Raw genomic sequence first — 5,588 nt, 5'->3', positions numbered from 1 at the left:
CTGGTGTTTCTGGCTCCTTTTCTTCCTTTTTTTTTTTTTTTTTCTTTAAAGGGGTTCAGCGGAATCAGGCATACCTAATTCGCAAAGAATTTTGAGTATCGGGAAAAACCTGCCCATATGCGCGTATACAGGTGTGTGTGTGTGTGCGTGTGCATGTGTGTGTGTGTGTGTGTGTGCATGTAGAATCATTTCTCCTTTTCTGGTGGTGGTTGTGGGGGGGAGACACAGTACAAGGCAGCCTCTGGTTAGGAACGTCCTCTGTGTGTTTCTCTGCCCTGTTCTACACTGTCGCTCTTGGAAATGGAATTTTAAAAAATCACTGTGGTGATTCAGATGAATGGGGATCGGGTTGGCTCGAAAAGGCACTGCGTCCGGGATGGGTTTGGGGTCCGGGCCAGATGGAGTGGGAAGCCTGTGGGACCCAGCAGGTTGCCTCAGTAGGGGCCCTCCCGAAAGTGTGGGTTGGGGGTTGTGCGGGGCGGGGGGCGGGACGTTGGGGAGGGGGTGGCTTGTTTCTGAGCTTGCGTGCCCAGGTGTCTGCTGGCTTCCAGAAGCGGGGCTGACTTCTCGGGCTGGGGGTCGAGATGATCTGCTACAGCCAGGCAGCTTCTGCTAAACCTCTGTTGTCAGTGACCCTCAAGCCCTGGGGCTCTGTTCTTTCTGGAGACGAGTTTTGCTTTTCTTTCTTTTTTCTTTCTTTTTTTTTTAATCCCCTCTTTTCTGACTTTCTGCACGGTTTCTGCATTTGCCTGCGGATGCCTGCACCGCGGGCTTTGGATGAAAACTCCACAGCCTTTTCTGACTCGCCTGTTCTCAGATTGGTCCGTTTCCTAGAAGGGCAGTCAGTGGTGCAGGGCCTGCGGGGTCCCCGGGGTCCCTGGGTGCCCAAGACCCTGCCTGTTGGGAAGACACGCTGGCCTCTGCAGGAAAGCGGGGTGCTCCCCTGGGAGACGGCTCTGAGAGGGATGCAGGGCCGAGCTGGCCTGTATGAGCCCCTGTCCCTCTGCTCCCTCCCGGCTCACGGGTTGGGTCATTTTTCCTTCTGCCCTCCTCCGCCCTGTTTGTCCGAGGGGCAGGCCTGCTTTACCTCTCCCCTCCACAGGGTGCTCATGGGCCAGAGCGGTGACTCAGCAGGACTGGCCGCCTAGGGGCTGGGTGCCCTCTGAAACTTGGAACAGGAATTCTGTGTGGAAAAGCCAGATGCTTCCTCCTTACACAGCAGCATCCGACGCACCTGCCATGTGCTTTCCTCTGGGCCTGGCAGATGTGGCCGCCACCAAGAGTGACCTTCCAAATCCCGGGGATTCAGCCCGCGGGCTCTTAAACCCTTTGGGCGTGACCCGTGTGTCCCTGGGTTGGGTTGTCCTGAGGAGGCACCAGCAAGGCACTGTTCCGTGGTCAGGGGTGCGGGCGCACGGCTGGGAGGAGTGCCAGCGTGGGGGCCCGGGGACGGGGCTTGGCCCTGGTGGTTCAGAGGACAGTTTAGGAATGTGGTGGGGCTGGCGGAGAGGGGGACAAGGGATGGACGTTTCCCTAGGCTTGCGTGGGTGCACCTGGCCGTTTCCTGGAGGCTGCCGCTCGGGCCAGGAAGTACTGAGCCTTCATCGTGCTTGGAGCATCTTGGGGTGTCTCCAGAGGAGAGAGAACCAGTGGTGTCCTAAAGCTGCCTTCTTGTTGCCTCCTACCTCCCTGGCTTGGCTTCAGCTTGTGAGGAGCAGGAACGGGCGGAATAGGGAGCTGGGTTGGCTCGCCAGCTGGGGAGGGAATTCGAGGAAGGAACGCTCGTTTGCTTCCATCCTAACGTGCTGTCCTTGGAAGTTATGGAGGAGGCATGCTCTGCCTTCCTCTTCCCAGAGCAGCAGCTCCGGCTCACTTCTCTCGCAGCTGGGATTGTCAGGGCTGGGGTGGTGGAGGGAGGAAGCCAGCCCCCGGGGAAGGTCCCATCAGCTAGGGTCTCCTGTGGGGCAGGGTCCTTCGGACACCCAGGGAGGAGCCCGCCTGGTGGGGGAGAGGGAGCATGTTCCGGAGTCAGTGGGGGTCCGCAGGGGTTGGCCCATACTGCACCTTGCTTTTTATTTGGGGGGATGCCTTTGGGGATCAACCCCCACCATGGCCCCCGCAACACAAGAGAAAACCTGTCTTTCCTGGTGTAGGACCAGGTAGGACCTAGGAGAGCTTGAAGGGGAAGGGCGATTCATAGCATCAAAGCCCTTCCCGCTGCTGCGGCCCACACAGCGTGGGGGTGGGGGACAGGCTCGTGTGTTGATGCAAAAGGGCTTTTTATAAGGAATTGGCCACTGTCCCTGAAAGTATTATCTTCCCTCCGTGCCCCCTTCAGTGGGAGTCCTGTGTTTGGATACCATCTAAGTGGAAGCAGAGGGAGAGGACCCAGAGGAACAAGGTCGGAGAAATGGGATAGCAGTGGCCCAGGCCTGCCGGCGAGACGGTGGCAAGCACTCCAGCTGATTAGAGAGGCACCCTTTCCTGGAGAGGGAAGAGAAGGGAGGGGAGGAGAGGGGAGGGGTTGGTAGGGAATAGGAGGGAAGGAGAGAAGAGGGGAAGGGAGGGGTGGGGAGGGTTTAGAGGGAAGAAGGGGAGGGAAGAGAACTCAGCACAGGAGGATGCTAGTACGGGGGGCGGTGTGAGGTCTCTGAGGACTCCGTGCTGCCTCCCTACAGGGTCCCCCGCAGCCCCTGCCCCCTGCCCCCCGCTTCCCAGAGCAGAGTTTGCGGGACCCGGTGTTGCTTTTGCATTTTTCACCATTAACGGTCTCCTGGGTCTTCTGAGGGTACTGGGGTTAGGTCTTGTCTTCGACAATTAAGTGGTTTCATCCTTGGAGGGTGAGGGGCCAATGGGCTCCGGGGTGGGGGAGGGGTCTGCTGCAACTTGCCAGTGTAGAGAAAGGGTCTGCCCCAGCAAGTCTCCCAGATGGCCCCCGTGGAGACAGGTGGGCGCCAGGGCTGGCCTTGGTCCTGGCAGTGCTGGCGTCTTGAAACATTCTCGTGGTTTGTATTTATGAATGGAACCCAGAACATGTGGACTCGAGTGAACACAGCACACAGCTTGTGGAAACGGTTTATTTTGCACTATTTATTTATTTGAGGGGTGGAGGGGCAGAGAGAGAATCTTAAGCCCAGTGCAGAGCCTGATGCAGGTCCTGATCTCATGACCCTGAGATCATGACCTGAGCCGAAATCAAGAGTCGGACATTTAACCAACTGAGCCACACAGGCACACCTATTTGCATTGTTTTTGGGAACCAGACAGAACGTTAATGAGGTGGTCAGGAGCCACACCCTGGATCGCTGCTTGACTCTTTGGTCCACCAAGCACCTGGGCGTGCGTCTGCTTTGAAAGTGCACTCAGAATGTGCTGAGGTCAGAGAGACTGTGTGTAGGGTTGGTTGGCTTATCAGTGAGCTCAGTTCTCCTGCGGATGGGTTTTCCAGGAGCTACGTTGGCATGATGGGAACACAGGGAGCTCTAGCGTGTTGGCAAAGCAGGGGGCCCAGAGCCTAGGCTGGAACATCTGACCGTGAACCTGTGCTGTCCTGGGAGGTGCAGGCAGGTAGGAGTGTGGGGACTTTGCCTCCGCATCTGTGGGAAAACCGGCTGGGGTGCCAAGCCCCGCAGGAAGGAGAATCTGGGGGCAGCCAGACCCACGTGGGATTCCTGGCCTGGCTGCCGACAAGCTGTGTGAGTCTGGCCTCACTCCTCCCATGGCCGGATGGGAGTAAGCAGACATCTTCGATTATTGTGATCCTTAAAAGGGATAATCCAGCAAAGCACACGCTGCATGGGCCTGGCACAGAGGCACTTGGGAAATTGCCACCACTGCACCATGACTGGGGAGGCTTCAGTCCCTCCTGTGGGCTGAGAGTGTGTTCGGCCCCTTGGGAGAGCCCCTTGGGAGAGCCCTTTCTGTGGGCGGCAGTCCTGGAGCCGCCTCGGGGTTCTGCTGTCATTTCCATGGGCCCTGGGCTGTCCCCATCCAGAGCCGTACCTCCTCCCTGACTCCCCGTAGGAAGACTATGGGCCCAGCCCTTTCACGGCTGCGAGTCCCACCAACTACGTGGGGAGGCTGGTGAAGGTCTTCTTGCTCTCCCTGGAGGCATGGGACCGGGATGGTTTTGTCTCTGTGCAGGGTCAGCTGGTTGAAAGGGGCAGGTCTTGGGCCTCGAGTCTCCTGCCCTCTCCAGCACTTCCCCCTGAAGAAAGGAGGCAGGGGACGTCTCTTCGGGGACCATAGCAGCTTACTAGAGGGATGGCATAAGACATCTGAGCTCTGGGTCAAGGACAGTGAAGGTCATGTGTCCCGCCTGGCACCCCACCTGCTAGGGGGCCCCATTCTGACTGTGGCCTCCTCAAGGGACCCGTGCCCTTCCCTCTCCAGATCTCACGCTAGAATTCTCTGCCTCAATGTCCCTGGCTTCCGGGACATCCTGCCAAGGGCCACTTGCATGCCCACACCATGGCCAAAGAGTGGCCAGGGGTGCCTGGGATGGGGGTGTGTGGGCTGGGGTGTCCACAGGCAGGTGTGGGGCCCCTCGCAGTACAGACCAGGTGGGGGCAACAGGAGCAGGGGGACAGGCTGCCGTCAGGGGCCTTGGCTGGAATCCTGACCTGGGCTCAGCTCAAGCCTCAGTCGAGGAATTTTGGCTGTGCTTTGGGGAAAATAGTGCGTTTGGCTCCCATTCTCCATCTGATCTCCTCAGAACCACTCCAGGGAGCTTCTGTTACCATTTCTGCTCTACAAGCTACGAAAACAGGCTATGGTAATGGACTTGCCCAGGTCTGAAGCCCTGGGTGCTGTGCCCAGTGCTGCATCTCTGCCCGGTGCTGGGTCTCAGTCCGAGCTCAGGAAGCCGGGTCCTGCCCGGCGCCCCACCCCTGTCCCCCCTCCCCCACAGCCTGGAGGCCCTGCTGGGAGCTACATGGTGTCAGAGGCACAGAGAGGGTGCTCTCCGGTGGCTGCTCTCCTTCCCAGGGCAAGGCGTCTGGGCAACAGGTGCTTGGGAGAGTGGGGTCCACAGATGTAGCCCCTGGGCAGACGAGGGGGAGGGAGGGCGGGGTGGGGATAGGAGGCTGCAGAAGGGCCTTTCTTTACCTTTCTTTATCCAGCTCCTCCTCTGGGATGGCAAGATTTATTTCCTAAAAGCAGGAGGAGTCTAGCGTTGGGGAAGCCAAGTCAGGTTGGAAAGAAGCTCAGACCTGTGTAGGGTGTGTTTCTCCTTTATGTCTCCTTCCCATCCTCGCTTGGGTCTTCCAGAAGGGCTAAACCTCAGGGTGAACTGGGCCCGCTGTCCCAAGGGATCCCACACCCTCAGCATTTCTGCCTCTTCCTTAGATGGGAGGGTCCTGCCCAGATTGGCTGGGCACCCTGATTGCCGCTACTCAGTTCCATGTCTTTTATGAGCATTTGGGAACTTGTGGGATCCTGTGTTCCAGTACTGCCTCTGGAAGATATGACCACCACTGAGACATCACCTAGTTCAGTCTCTTCTAGATTCACCTAAAACAGGCCTTGGAAGTTATGAGAAAACATTTCAGACTGATCTAAATAGAATTTTGGATAAAAAGCGGATTATA

This window comes from Lutra lutra, chromosome 7 (genome assembly GCF_902655055.1).
Source record: "Lutra lutra chromosome 7, mLutLut1.2, whole genome shotgun sequence".
Lineage (NCBI taxonomy): Eukaryota > Metazoa > Chordata > Mammalia > Carnivora > Mustelidae > Lutra > Lutra lutra.
The sequence above is the reverse complement of the archived record's forward strand: the minus strand, read 5'-3'. Positions refer to the sequence as shown.